Source organism: Maylandia zebra, linkage group LG7, assembly GCF_041146795.1.
Source record: "Maylandia zebra isolate NMK-2024a linkage group LG7, Mzebra_GT3a, whole genome shotgun sequence".
NCBI lineage: Eukaryota > Metazoa > Chordata > Actinopteri > Cichliformes > Cichlidae > Maylandia > Maylandia zebra.
In genome coordinates, this window is record NC_135173.1 from 59,641,079 (window position 1) to 59,657,059 (window position 15,981).

Sequence of the window (15,981 nt, forward strand, 5' to 3'; positions counted from 1 at the left end):
GACACAGGTTGGTAATGCATTTGCATTTTCCTGCTTCAGACCTGCGTGTGGGTATATGTGCAGAAGTGTGGAGCACAGCAGCACTTGGAGTTGCATATGTCTTAATTGGGAACCATTCATATCGCTGTGTATCAGACAGGATTTTAAAGGCGAGAGCTCGTATAGGAGATCGTTGTTCATGTTAGATTGCATTTAAATGCTCGTGTTCTCATCCCGCCTCTTGGTCTACAGGAAAATGCAACAGCATTCTTCTAATTATGTATTTAGCTGTGCAGATCTCTGCATCTCTTTTCTCTGTGAATGACTACTGCCGTTAACAATTCACATTTTTTTCACTCCAAGGTCACTGCAGAGCTCTTTAGCGAGAGGCAAAACGCTTCCTCGTCCACCTGCACACTGTGAGTAACCGTCAGCATATCGGCCATCTGCCGCCTTGTTTCTCCCTACACGTTGCATTGTATTGTTCCTCTGAGCTGTTTGGATTCAGCTACATGTATCGCTGTTTATTTTCTGAGCGTGCAACCTTTTCTATTTTTTTTGCACGCTCCTCCATGTGTGAAGTCTGTTACGAGTCTTCGTGCAGGTGCGAAACCCGACATGCCCCTACTGCCTCGTTAGGTGTACGACTTTAATTGGACTGTGTGATTTTGTGTTGTTTTTACGTCATTTTTTTCACAGTGTGTTTTTTTTGTTTATTCCTGACTGTGCGTGTGCGTGTGTGCACACGCGGCGCACTTCTTCAAGCATGTATTTCTCAAGTTTGTATGTGCGCCTGTATGTATGTGTGTGTTTATAATCCAAGGCCATTCAATAGCACCACGTGGATCCATCCCATGTCCCGGTCGCCATGGTTACCAGGGCCACTTATCACAGAGGGTCCCGGCAGATCAAACAGGTGTGCATCCTGACTATGTGTCTCCTCGACGACGGTTGCTAGGAACCTTTGTTGCATGCAACATACAGGTGCTTGTCACCTCTGGCGAAAACCAGCATGAGCGCAAAAACATTGTCGTGGTGTGTGTGTGTGTGTGTGTGTGTGTGTGTGTGTGTGTGTGTGTGTGTGTGTGTGTGTGTGTGTGTGTGTGTGTGTGTGTGCGCGCGCGTGCACTCGGTGTCCTTGTGAGAAACGGTGTGAGGTTCGATTCTTCTGAGAGTTTTTTGGTTTTTTGTCTGTCTTCACTTCATGGAGCTGCTCCTGCAGGACCTGGTGCTTAGGTTAAAGTTTAAAATCCATCAATGAATGTTTGAGGAAATTCAGTCTTGCACTTTCATGAAAAAGGTGAAGATTGTCCTGACTTCTGTTAGTCAACCCTGTTCCCATGATGCCAATTTACTGAGTTTGAAAGGCAGGTTGTAACAACCCTGATTGCATCATATTAGTATTATTTATAAAGAGCTAAAGGAAACATTTGGACACATTTAATTAATCTGGAAAGGAGAAGGAAAAAACCCAACAATAGTATTGTTTGATGCTGATTGGTGCACAGAAATACATGACATCACTCTTTTCCAACTAAGCCCTTCCCACTTTAAACATGCAATCTTATTAGATCAGCCATCCGTCCATACATCCATCCATTTTGTGCCTCTTATTTGGCTCCAGGTTGCAGAGGTAGCAGTCCAAGCAGCAATGTGAGAGTAATTTTAAATATACTGCTCATAAAATAAATAAAATGTAATAAATAAATGATGTAATGGTCAGTGAAAACTAAAATCATCAATCTGTTGAAGGCTGAGTTCAAGTGTTCCCTTATTTAAACATTTTTTGAGCCATAAATTATTCTAAATATCATTGTTATAAATGTTGAACTTAGGTTTAGGACTTTAGGAGCAAAATTCCACCTTAGGTGTGAAACCTGACTTCAGTTAGTACACATCTGTATTAAAGCTGCAGATGTGAACGCTTCCTCGTGCAGCTTTAATACAGATGTGTCTTTAGGGTTGGGGGGACGCAGAAGATTTGAGGAAAACTACAAAAAAACAAATAACTGTGTCACGCTGTGAACTCAGCGAGGGCGTTTTGACTTGGGCGCCCTGCTATGTCCACCTCCCCTTCTCTGCCCCCCCGTGCAGACTACCACCGCCGCCCTTTCACCCTAAGCCCCGCTGTTTTCCACCTCCACCCTCCTCCACATGCAACACCTGTCCTCCTATTCATCCTACTCCCGACATCTCCATCCTCCAGCACCTACTTTAGCTTTGCATCCTCTGGAGGAATCCTGCTGTCGATATTCCCCTTCACATCTCCTCCGCAATCTAATAAACATTAAAAGGCCAAACATAAGCCCCCACCCCACCCTCCCTCCCCCCAAAAAGAAAAAAAAATCCCTTTCTTCCTCTCCACTTAGCATTAACACACAAGAGTAAAGCTATTCCTGATATTAAAATCATCATCAACTTCGGGTCTCTCACAGTTTGCTTCGCGCTTCGCTTCCTCCGATAATATTCACGAGATAATTAGTATTGACAGGAAGCACATGGTCTTGTTCAGTCAGCTGTTGAGTCTACAAGTATCCTCATAAATCCAATTGACAAGTGGCTTGCAGTCTGAGCTGCCCCCCCACCTCTTTGTGAGTTTCTGTGTGTGTACACAATTACTGCAGGCAGACTGGATCTGAACTCACCTCGGGGGCATTTACACCTGCAGTTGATTTTGATTTTGTCTGTTTATGCCATCATTAAGTTTGGTGCCAGGTGAATGAGGGAGACTTAAGTGAAGCGCGGAACAACACGCAGTCTTTTTTTAAAAGCCGGATTTCTCTCGGTCCTCTTCTCTTGCGCCGCTTTCCTCCCACGTGTGCTTCACCTTTTCCATATGTCGCTCATTTGAGCTTTAATCCCCACATAACACCTTTTCTTTCTCTTGCTCTCACTCCCCCCTTTTCTCTCCCCTCTCTTGCACCTCTCTTACAGCACTTCCCTCAGATCTCCTCTCCTCAACAAGGCACCCCTCATCCTCTCCTCCTCCCTACCTCCTTTCCGTGCATCTCCCCCGTTCTTTCCATTCGCGGTCCTTCCACTAACCCAATAACCTCGGCTCTCAAAGCTCCCCTCGCCTCTCCACCTCACCTTCCCTGCTGCTTTTCCAGCAACAACCAGCCTCCCCCTCAAGCCACCTGCACGCCGCCCCCACGTCTCTGGCTGCTTCTTCCCCTGCGGCGAGCCCCCATCTCAGGCCACGGTGTACAGGATGCTCCCTCGGTGAGAGGTCAGTGGTCTGGCTGTTTTTCCTCTGTTCTCCCCCTCAGCATTTCTCCAGCCATGACTGCAGATCACACAGTCTTTCATTCACTCTTGAATAGCCTGCCAAAGGGTTACATATATATTTATATGTCCAATATTCTTTTCACAAATACAGTTTAGCTCATAATACTTTAGAAAGCTATTTGATGCTGTATTTTATAGTCAGTGGTAAGTGCGATCTCCTTGGGGATGAGGTGATTTTATAGCCACTCTGATGTGAATTATTATAATTAACTAGAGGAAAGATCTTACAGTTTAAATAACAAATTTTAAATATAGCAAAGTAAAGACAAGAACGTAAACCTAAAACTTAGCCAACGAAATAAAAATGAGCTTCTACATTCTAATCGTCGTTCGCTGCGATTGCCATGAAACAGGAGATGTAGCCTGAACTGATGCATTCACGTTTCTGTCTGTCCTATAGGGCTGATTAATTGTAAACCAATTTAAACACTGTTTTCATTTGCAAAGAGATGAGAATTACCTGAAGCACAAAAAAGAAGAGAGAGACCTAATTGCTGAACCTGCTAATTTAACATTCATTTGTTTAAATGTTCTTTGGCAAAATTTATCTCTCTATATAAATTATCTTCAGAATTGCAAATCATAATGTATGCCGGTGGACAACGGACAGAGAAATCTGTTCTGTCACCGAGCGAATAATGAAAATGTGTCATCTTGGACGAGGACGGCAGACGCACGGCGCTCTTCAGAGAATTCCATTTTCTAATTCTCTGACAGACGCAGAGGGGGAGCTGAGCACATGTAACTCCCCCTCACATACACCAATTACCGCAATGATCAAATGAAAGGCTGTGTCCCATCAGGGCCGCCGTAGGGGGTAGAGAGAAAGAGAGGGAGAGGGGAATGCATGGAGGGGAGGGGGGGGGGGGGGGGTAATACATAATTGCCCCCCCTCCCTGCACAGACACACATACATCACCAACAATCATTGTCTGGTGTCTGTGTTGTCGATAATCCCACAGTTGTCTGTTACAGCAGATCGGCCCTCCCCGCCTGCACACGCTCTTCTTGGGGTTTTTTTTACGTGTTTTTTTTTTATATTTCTGTCTCCATTTCTTGTCTGTGTTTCTCCATCATGCCATTTTACCCACTCCACAGATCCCTCCGTCTCCCCACCTCCTCCTCATCAACTGTCACCATGCTCAGTGACATTTTGCCTGCCTTAGTTTTTACAAAATAGCAGTCAAAATATGTAGAGAGAGTCTGCAGGGTCAATCAGTATTATCTGAAGCTTCACATCACCCGAACGAAAGACAGTGATTGACTGACTGAAGCTTAATTACTGTTAGTGCCAGTATCAGGCTTTAAAAATGCGTTTCAACACTCATTTTCAAGTACACGTTCCCGTTGCAGAGAGCAGGCAGACTCCTGAGCTGAAGGCAGCAAAATCAAACTTTTGTGTCTAATTTACAGCTGCTCTGCATGAGCCTCTGGGGTGCTAGAACTTAAACCTAACTGTAAATCTGAGAAGTGTGAAGCCCACCTGACTGCATGTTCTCACTGTGCTCGGCTGCAGCTCAGTGCCTCAGCAGGCTAATTGAAGTCAACCACAGGGCACTGCTAATGATCAGCCCACAGCGACCCTCGATCGTCTGTCATCTTTCTGTCTGCAGCCCTGTGTGGTATTTAGAGACATCCTGACGCTTGGCAGGAAATGAGAGAAAGGCAAAAAAGCAGGGTAGAAAAAAAAAAAGAGAAAAGACAAGGGAGAGGTGGTGTCGGTGGTGTGGACAAATGACCCAGGTGATGAAATGACCATCGCGCTGCGTAGGAAGTAGCCACGTCCGCCTCTGCTCACTTCCGCTCAGTGGCCAATATCCATCCTCCCCCCTCCCGAGCTCCCCGTGGCTCCAAATTCACTAACACAAAATCGATACGAGCAGGTGGAGCAGGAGGTGGGAGGACAGGAACTGTGGATGAGGTGAGAGGAGCAGGAGGAGGGATGCAATGAGAAGAGGAGTGCGAAGAAAAAGGAGAGAAGGTAGAAAAAATGAAGGCAAAAGAAGAGAAAGAACAAAGGAGGTGAGGAGGAGATGGAAGGAAAGGAGATCATGCAAAGGAAGGGGAAAGGGGGGGATCAGAGTGAAAGGACAGAAGATGAGAGGAAAGACAAGAATGAAATCGGAAGAGGAAATTGAATTGAAGGAAAAACAGGAGAGAGGAGGAAATAAAATTAAACAAAGTAGGAGAACGAAGGTAGTGGGAGCACAAAAGGAGAAGAGCAGCAGATACAGGAAGGTAAGAATGGACAGTCAAAAAGAAAGAAGAAGAGAGAAAATGAAAAAGACAAGTGGTGGGAGAAAGGGAAGGAAAAGTGAAAAGGAGAGGACAGAAAAGGAGAGGACAGGGAAAAGAGGCAAATGGGAGATAAAAGACAGAAAAATGAGTGAAGCAGTAGTAGAAAGGGAAGTTAAAAGGAAAAAAGATGGTGAGCAGGTGCTATAATTTCTTCTTTCGTGCAATCATCTGAATAAAATCTATCTGACCCTTAAACCTGGAGAAGCTCAAGCGTGTGGAACAAAGGACACAAATCTGTTTTGTCCGTTTGGTGAAGGCTGTGCTTTTTTTACTGCCACCACAAAATGTAACCAGTCAACTGGAGTTTATTTCTGCCACGTTTGCCCCCGTGGCATTTGGGTTTATGAGTCGAGCCTTGGCAGTTAGATATAACGAGCGTCAAGGCTCCGCCAACCAGACATAATGTCCTGTATTACCACGAGAGAGTCCAACCTGAGCCCGAGGACACCAGAAAACCAGCAAATTATTGCCCACTGATGCCGTTTGCTTCTTTCATTCCTAATACCCAAATACAGTTGACTATTTGCAGCATTTTTGTATTTATTTTTGTACATTTCAGTCCAATAAAGAAAAGCAACAAAGCTAGAAATAAAAAATAATAAGACGCCTAATGTTTTGGCCAACAAAACAAAATATTTTTGTTGCTGCTTTTGGATCAATTTAAAAAACAAAACAAAACAGGAATTTAAAAGAAGGTTTGTGATTGATTATGCGTTTGTTTGCTGCAGATTGCAGCAGAGTGAGCTGAAAGCAGACAAATCTGCTTATATATATATATATATGTATATATATATATATATATATATATATATATATATATATATATATATATATATATATATATATATATGTATGTACACACTGCACATGTGTGTGTGCACAATAACAGCAATGCAATCCAAAAGAACATCCCTGCAGTAAATATCACTTAAGCCTGAGCTTTAATTTTGCGTTACATTTCAAGCCATGCATGTTTTTTTAAAAGTTTTTCTCCAAGCATGCACACGGCCACTGCGATATCGCCACATTAAGAGCCTTGTCCATGTGAAGTGGCGGCACGAATTAAAATAAACTCTTGGGCACTACAGCAGCTCTGTTTCCCTCTCATGAAACCGTAACCTATTTGAATTCATCATCATGAGCGAATGGTTAATGATTTGATTAGCTTACCATACATGTAAAGGGAAATTATTCATGTCCGATATGATGGAATATGATAAAAGGCTTTTTTTTTCCTGCACTGTATAAGAATTACATTTCACTAACAGGCCTTGACAACCTAATTGAACATTAGTCTAATATAGAACATTACCAGAAGAGAAATGAAAGCCTGCTGTCCTTGAACACTCTGTCAGCTTCATTGTGAACACTACTGTCTTCTCCCAGTTATTTCTCTCTTTGGCTCTGAGTGAAAGGACCTTCATCCCAAAGTGGATAGCATAATTTAGCCTGCTCTAATGACATAGAACTATTCAGCAGGCTGCCCATAATTGTTGGACCAGGGCTTGGAGAATAATAGTCCCAAACTCTCACCCTCCGAGCTTTTCATCCGTTCAAGTCTTAGTACACGCAGTGACCTAAGTCCTCTAGAAAGACTGAGAGACTGAGATAACTAGAGCCAGTAAGTTATGTGAACTATGGGGAGCCCATTATTTCTTAATATGCTTTTTTAATGTGAAAATTAGAAGCAGGCTGGACGTGGAGCTAATACCTAATGTGTCATTCTCTGAGTGTGTGCGTTCATGGGTTTAACCAGGCAGCGTGCCCTTGTGTGGCGATCTTCAGTGTTCCTCGACTAATACCTGTAACTCAGTGGCTCATAGTGGACGTTAATGAGTACCGAGAAGGGCAGAGGGAGAGAGAGGGAAAGGGGAGCAGTGCTGGTCTAATGAACTCATAGCTCGCTGTACGCTGTCAGTCTCCTGCTCAGCACTGTGACCTGGACAATGCAGCCACATTGTTGCTCCGGCATTGTGTGTGCTAACCCAGGCAGCCAGCGCCCCATAGAGAATCAATAGCTCCTGTAACTTAAACTTGGTGGCGGTGCGGGCCAGCGAAGGCAGCTGTCACTCTGGGCATTGTTGGCTCTGACAGCAGTCGCTGATGAGGGCATTGTGAAGAGAGAAACGGCAGAAAACTACAGACACGTTGTGATGAAATGTGGAGGCTACAAGTTCAACGTGAGATGATCAAGATTTACATCTAGAGCTGCAGCGGCGAAGAAAACGGCAAAGTTAGGGAGTGTGGAGAAAATATTTAGAGGAAAGCAAGGTCAGAAAAGGGGACTAGTTTTCTATTTATTTCCCCAGATCTACATTATATTTTTAATTAACGTAGGTTATACACGTACTGTCTTTGTACATGGACAGTGTAATTGTGGATATAACTTGATGCAGACATTATTTTGGCTGTCCAAATGTCTCTCACTAATATTATTGTTGAAATTTGGCCAGGCCAGTTAAGATGTTTTCATTTTTGCTCTAAAATGTAGGATTTATATTCATATTGTATTGTTCTTTATTATTTAGGCAGAATACTTTATTCTAAAAATACAACTAAGAACAATAAAATGAATTTTCAAAATTTGTATCTCACAGCTACACATGCATGAAAGAAGTAAAACATTCATGCGATAGGAACAAATAAAAATACTCAAGGCTTCATTTGTTTAAAGTGGTCTAGGCGATCGAGCGTGCTGCTTCCATTCAATGCTACCGCTATCCAAAATAAACATTTAATGATAAAGCTTCAGATTTTGTGAAACATAATCGTGAGCCCCTCCCCAACTCGGTAATTTATTGGTCCAGAAACGTGGCAGCTGAAGGCTTTTTAGAGAGAACACAAATTGTTAAAATAAAAGCAGCGTAACCAGGGAACTGAATCAGTAGTGACTATGTGACCAGTTTAGTTCAACAGAAATCCCAGAAATCCCAGATCCAGACGAAGACTCTTTACAGTCTCAGAAGAGAGGAACCATCAGGTCACTGAGGTATTCAAAAACTAACACATTTCTTCAGATGCATGGCAGCTTCCTGCTCAGATTCCTGATGCCTTGCTAGTGTTATGATGTGACGCTAGTGCAGACGTTGGTTGTGACCGAAAAATCGATGAACTGTCCAATCAGTCTAGAATTGAACCTTAGTAGGTCTGTTTTCCAGCTTTGCAAGACCATTTCTGCACATTATGACAAGCTGTAAAGTGCCACTTTTGCTGCATTGTGTCATCGTTTGGGTATCAAAGTGTCAGGAAAAGTGCTGTTTACATTTCACATTTGCATCTGTCAGCAAAATGAGGCCATGCAGAAAGGAGAAGCTGAATTCTCACCTACTGTCATCACTCAGGAACCAAAATCACAATATTGCACATCCTTAAATCCTTAAGGGAGTTTTCATAGTGTCAACAACAAGGTTGTTTTTTATTTTTAAACTTGGCCTTCAGGTCTATAGCACTAACCACTAAAGCCCATTAGGGTTTGGTGAGTGCCGTATGTTTAAACCCCGTCTTTGTGGGGGCTATTTTCAGCCACTGATTAACAGGTTTAAAAAGAAAAAGCCAATTTTCATGATAACAAGTGCAACAATGTGTCTTTGATAGTTTCTGGGCAACAGTGGAGCTCAATGGGCCTCGAGGAATAGCTTATATGAGGCTTTCGCTGCAGAGACAATATTGGTTTTGGTCTTTTTGTGCAGTGTGTTGACTCTAAGAGGGCTGTGCAAGAGAACCATGGAGAGGCAAAGAGGAACGGCACGATGCAAAGGAACACTAAAGCTTCAGCCAGGTAATAATCAGGATGTGAAAATCAATTTAAGAATTAAGAAAGGAACGTAGGGAGTTCTTCTTCTTTTTTTCACGTTCTTGTGAAAACTGTGATTTTACAATGGTGTTTTTAAGGTTGCGAAACCCATTTTCTTATGCAAACCGGTGAAAACCATTTATCCTATGCCGTGATTTCAGACATCAATCATGCATGTCATGAGCAAAATAAGAATGTGTTACTTAATTCCTGGAGAAAAAGGTGCCTCTATGAGATATGAAATTTTTTTCCTCCAGCTTTGGTAATATAAGACTTTTAAATTATACATTTAACAGCTCAACAGCCTCTGGTCCTGCTCCTTAATGGGCTTTAGACTGAGGTTTGATTGGATCCTGTAGTGCCCCGGCCCCTACGAGGACCCTGAAAGGCTCCGCGGAGCAGAGCACCCAGAGAGCAGGGATGTGAATAGAAAGGTATTGAAGCAGGTATTGAGGTCCTAAAGAGGTGTGTGTGTGTGTGTGTGTGTGTGTGTGTGTGTGTGTGTGTGTGTGTGTGTGTGTGTGTGTGTGTGTTCTTTTCAGGTCTTAAGAGCTCTTATGCCTGAGCAGTAAAACATGGAGCACAGCACACAGCACTCCCCGACCCTGCCGGTCATTTCATCTACTTCCAAATGTCACTGTGTCACAGACCTTTGTTAAGCTCAGCAACCAGGGCAACAGTGTGTGTGTGTGTGTGTTCTCTAGGTGAACTGACCTGACACACAATGTAAAAAGATATATAAATATATCAGGAAAAAAAAGGGGGAACCACTCAAAATTGCTCTTTATTGCTTCGCTGCTGTCTCCTGCTCCTCAGCATGTCCATTGCATTAAAACCATCAGTCTGGGCAAGATGGCCGTCATTAGAAAAGTGGTCTTGACCACTTGAGGTTGTAATTAAAGAAGTGCAATTCGTCGAGGGTTGGAACGCACAAAACAAATGGTGGCGAAACAATATAGACATCACAGAAGCTCCACATCCCCAGTGCAGTTCAGAGAAGCCACGGATTCTGCTTGGATCCTGTTTCTCCTCTGGGACGGTAATGAGGAGGGAAAGCCACGGCGGTCAGCGTGTGGCGCGGGACCGTTTACCCGCCATTAAAGATTAATAGAAATAGAAAGAACGGCAGAGAGGTCAGCACGGCCGAAGCCAGCGATATTAACAGGAAATAGGATGGAGCAGAGCCGCTGTAGGCGGGCTACATCTAAACAAGCCATTATCATTCATTTACAGGATATTTGTCATTCACAACACAACCTGCACCCACAAACCGCGTTGCGCTGTTTGGTTCGAATTGCAGACAACCGCTGTAAACAGTTATCTCGCTGCTTTATTCACACTCATCTACACTTTGCTTTTTTTTTCCTCCTTCCTCTCCACTTATCCCTTCTTCTTTTTCATTTCCTTTCCTCCCCTCCACAGCTCCTCTCATTCTCCTTTTTCCTTAATTTCCTATGCTCTCATTTTCTCGTTTCTTTTACTTTCTCCCCTTCCCCCCTCTCCTCGTCTTCTCTCCCAAATCTTTTACTTTCCTTAATCATTTTATCCAATTTTTTTCTGCTTCTTGCTTCTTATTTTTGTTCCATTTTGTCATTTTTGCATCTTTTACCTCCTTTCTTATGCTTTGTCATTCTTTCCTTTTCCTTTAATTTCCCCTTTTTTCCGTTTATCTCCTTTTGTCTTTTCCAGTGATGTTCACGTCTTCAGTTTCCTTTCCTTCTTCCTTTCCTTCCATGTCCTTTCTTTTCAACAACTGTCCCAATTTCTTACCTACTTCCCTTTCTTTTTCCTTCTCTTATGATTATCCCATCCCTTTATTCCTCCTTTTTCATTCCTCTCCTATTTCTTTTTTTTCTCCCTCCTTCTTACCACCCCGTTTCCCCTTTCCTTTAATTTCCTCTTTTCTTTGCTTTCATATCCTGTTTCTTTTTTACTTTTACCTTGCTTTCCTTGCCTAAGTTAACTTTCCTTTCCTTCCCTCCTTCCTTGACCTTACCTTTTTTCCCTCCTCTTGCTTCCCTCATCCTCATCCCGCAGAGATCCAGCTTTATTGGCAGAGCTTTACAGATCCAATACCAGGAGATTAAACTAGTGTCCTTTTCCTCTTCTGTTATTAAAACAGCCGCTCAGCAAAGAGGGATCCACGGAGAAACATCCACGGTGAGACTTGTGTTTCTGTGTGAATTGCATGTGTGCTGTACAGTAGTTATCGGTGCATTATTATCCTAGCAGCTCACAGGCCAGCGGGGATGCTCCCCTAAATTAATTCATCAAGGCTGCTTCATCTCTCCCAGAGTACGTTTTTTCTTTTCTTTTCCTGTTTGCATCAACATGAACAGATCCCAAGTGCCTTGATGTTCCTGGATGTTTACACCATGTGTGAAGAAGGAATAAAAGAATGTTGATTTATGTAATGAATGCAGTGAAATAAAGTGCAAACACATCTAAGTCAGTCACACAAGTGTGTGATTAGCTTGTGTGACATATTCATGTCATTTGCTGAACTGTGAGCGGTAACTTCTGCTCTTTAGATAGAATATGATCATTCCTCTTCACTGTAAATGTGTTCGTAATAACTCCTCTTTTTACACAGATTAAACATCACGACAGTGTAGTATGCTGTGGAAGACTAGTGATTTTGTTGTTGTAAATTCATGTTTTTGACAACAGAGTCACAGTCTACCTCGGTATTCCACACCTGGACATCTTTCCTTCTAATTTCCAGTCAGCCCCTGGATGTTTTTCTCTTTGAAATGTGAATCCACGTTGCTGATTCATATGGAAAGCTACACTTCAGGTTTGCTGTTGGTAATGTTGAGAATGCCTTGTCAGTATATACAATACACACCTGGATTATGCACACCAGCACTGGGATCAGTGGGAGATGGTTGGGGTGGATGATGGGCATATGAAGCTCCTGCATGTCCCACTTTTGCATTATACCTTTCTCTGTGTTTGAGATTAAAAGCACTGTGGTTCCGGTCTGGAAAAGACTGTAATCATTTAATGTAATGAAAAATCATGTGTCTGAGGATGTGTGTACATTTTTTTTCCTGTATTCTCCTCTGAACTGAACTGTTTGTCAAATATTTGCTAAAAGTTCTGCTGCCATTTGAAGAATTTTGCAGAGTGCATTCAACAATAGATGTCTACCACTGCCACGGTTAATTTGGTGTAGAATTGCTGCTTTTGGATTTAATTTGCTGCAGTTGCAGCTGAGATTTATTTATTTATTTTTAAACTGGTTCAGACGTGTTTTAGACCCTTAGTTCATTTCTAGTGAAACATTTTATTTTGGAGCAAGTAAAAATTTGAGTCTTTGCTGTTCAGATTTTATTATGGCCTTGTGATGCAGTCCTGTGGTATTTTAGTAGTCTCCCACGTGTCACTTATTGATTGTTCACTTTGGCCTCACCATTGTGGTCACTGACTGAATTTGGGGATGTTTGCAAACACCTAAAACTTTCAGTTATATTTACTTGAAAACTTCAAGCAAAATACTTTTTGCTCTCCAGGTGTCATCTGCCTCAAATCTCCACCTGTTTTCTTGTAAGGTAAGTACTGTAAACATTTACAGTTCCTGAACTCGCCTCTTTGTTGTCCTCGTTGGGAAAACTGCAGATTAAATAAAATGTTGAGGTAAAAACTTTGCTCCCAGCATTAAAGTGTTTCCTGCGCACTCGCAGAGCAGAGAAAAAGTCATGTTTCTGTGCCGACACTTCTTGTACATGATTTGTACTGCCATGTGTACATTTTCACCTGTACCTGAAATAAAATGAGAGCCTGGAGCCCTTTGGTGTGAGCTGATTAATGTTCCGCGCTCTGCATATTCCACCCCATTGTACATCTCAGCCAGACTCCAACTGTGGCAATCAATTCAATCAGCAGTGCTTATGAACCCATTACAATCTAGCTGAGAGCAGGCGGGGGCTGCATCCTTCGACTGGCCTCAGAGTAATTACTATTTAGTCAAGCCAAAAAGGATGGATGGATGGATGGATGGACTAATAAAACACATCCTTAATCACTTCATGTGACTATGAATATGCATTACAGTGACTAGGCAATAGGAGTGGGTGTTGTGATATTTACACCCCCTTTGAGAACGCCATAGCACGTTGCCATGGTGACTAACGTGTCTTCAATTCTGAAGGCCAGAGGTCTTGCGGTGTTGCGAGGATGCCTGCAGGCCTCCAGGGTCTAATATATGATGTTGGAAATTCACGGGCGGCAGCGCAGCCAGAAACAGCCGAACCACTCTCACCTCGCTCGTAATTACAGGCTCAGCTCTCGATCTGCACAAGAAAGGGTATTTAACAGCGCCGTGAGTGAAATTTTCAAGCATGTGTTTGAACCTCTGACCTCCCGATGACCAACATGCATTTCTGTGTCACTCAAGCAGGAGTCGTACTTCTAGGGGCTTCTGAGAGCCGCACACGTGGGAGTGCTCTGATGAGGCATTTATTGTTTACTGCTTCTTTTTTAACCCCTCAGCATCCACTTTTTAGACCTCTTTATTTCCCCTTAGGCAGCTTCAAGGCTGGCAAAATCCCATTCACGGCACTCAGTACTCATTTCACTTTGTTTCTACTATTCATTACGTGTTGTTTCGTGCATCACTTTATACAGATTTCAAACAATTTTTTTTGCACATAAAACCTGCAGCGAAACAGATCAGTGGGGTTAGAAAGGTGAAGTGTACCAAAACAAAATTTACACTTCTTTACATATTTCTATTCTGTTCTGCTGCAAGGACACTACTCTTTACAAGAGAGAACCAAATGCACCCACTCCTTAACCAGCCTTGACCTAACAGCTACTGAAATTTTTTTTATTTGTATTCAATTCTTGTAGATTTAAAAGCCTCAATGCACAATCATCTAAATCAACATGTGGTGAGAAGAGATGAAATACTGATAGAAAAAAGTTAAAAGTTTGGTTGGTTTTAAAGCTTAGTTGAATATTTTGAGACCCAACCCTGTTTCACTGGCTCTCCAGCTTCAGAGTACACAGACTGGCTCGTTACAAAAAAACATTTAGTCACGCTGGAACAACACATCAGGTGTGTTTCACCCCTCAGGAATCTAAGTGACATTTTTACTCCATATAATGATTATTTTGACCATATTGATGAGCATTAATGAGCACTACACTTACCTTTTTATATGTTGTTGTTTCTTTCTTTGTTTTTGGTGCTTTAAGCCAGCTATGACGCATACTGTAGGTAGTCTGGGTTAAAACGTATGCCTCTTGTGATTATGAAAAATATCTTCCACAGGAGAACATAAAATCAAACACCTTACCTGCAACTGTCTTTGTTTTCATTTAAAAGGGCTACTGCATGAACTGAGTAAAATATGTGCTGATCTGATTATGCATAAAGCATTCCCAGCCTTCTCCTGCCCTCTGCTGTTCAAAGACTGTAAAACAATGTGACCCAATTATAAAAAAAAATATCTGCAGACTGCTTGTACCACCACATATTTGCCATAAATGCTGGTTTGTATGATAGGAAACCAAGTAGTCATCCAGAGGGAACATATATTCAAGGTCTTTAATGTTTACTAGCTTAAAATTATGTTTTCCAAGTTTAAAATAGAAATCATGAGATCCTGTGAAATCCCTTCAATCATGAACCATATGGTAGCTGAAGGCAGAGGAACTCAGTATTGCCTTCTAAGAGTTTCTTTGAACCACTGGACCATCTTATCCTAGAGCTTCGGCACTTTATAGGGAATGACCAGAAGTTTATGAAATCCATCGTCTAACTCACATATTTTTACACATAAAGGAAAATGAGGTACAGTAGATATTACTGAGCCATAACTTTGAATAATGTCAAGGCTGAAGTTTTTCTCCAAACACAGGGGCTATTTCAAAGCAAAAAATATTTCTCCGTGCAATCAGAGATATTCTCCTTAAATACAGTGACATGGTGGAATATCTTGAATATTTACTGCTTATTTGGAACCACTTAATCTTTAATCATACATTTATATATATTATGGTACACAGAGAAGACGTTTTGGCAGTATTATGATATTCCCTCCACCTGTACTTTGGACCCAGTGCAGACACCACTGAGTCTACCTGCTCTATGCTCCCTTATAGTTGACATCAACTCTTTCCTGGAAGCAGGATTGGTGCCTTCCAACATTAAAAGTGCCTCAGTCACTCCCATCCTCAAGAAGCCAGGTCTGGACCCTGATGACCTTAAAAATTACTGACTGATCTCCAACCTTTGTTCTTTAGCAAAATCTTGGAAAGCAGCCACCCAACTCAATCAACATATGTCCAACCATAAGGTGGACATATGAACCATTTCAGTCTGGTTTCAGAACACACCACAGCACTGAGAGTTAGCCACAATGTGCCTCAAGGCCCTGTTCTTGGAACCCTTCTGATCCATTGATGATTCTTATGCTGACAACACACAACTTTATATCAGTACAAAACCCTCCACCTAGTTTCCTCCCCAATCACTTGTCAACTTTCTGCATTAAGTTAAAACATATAGGTCATCTAACCTACTCAAGATCAACAGTAATAAAACAGAGCTCTTGGCTGTGGCCCTCAGGGCCCTACTTTGAAAGACTGTTGCACCATCTCACCATCCCCAGAAT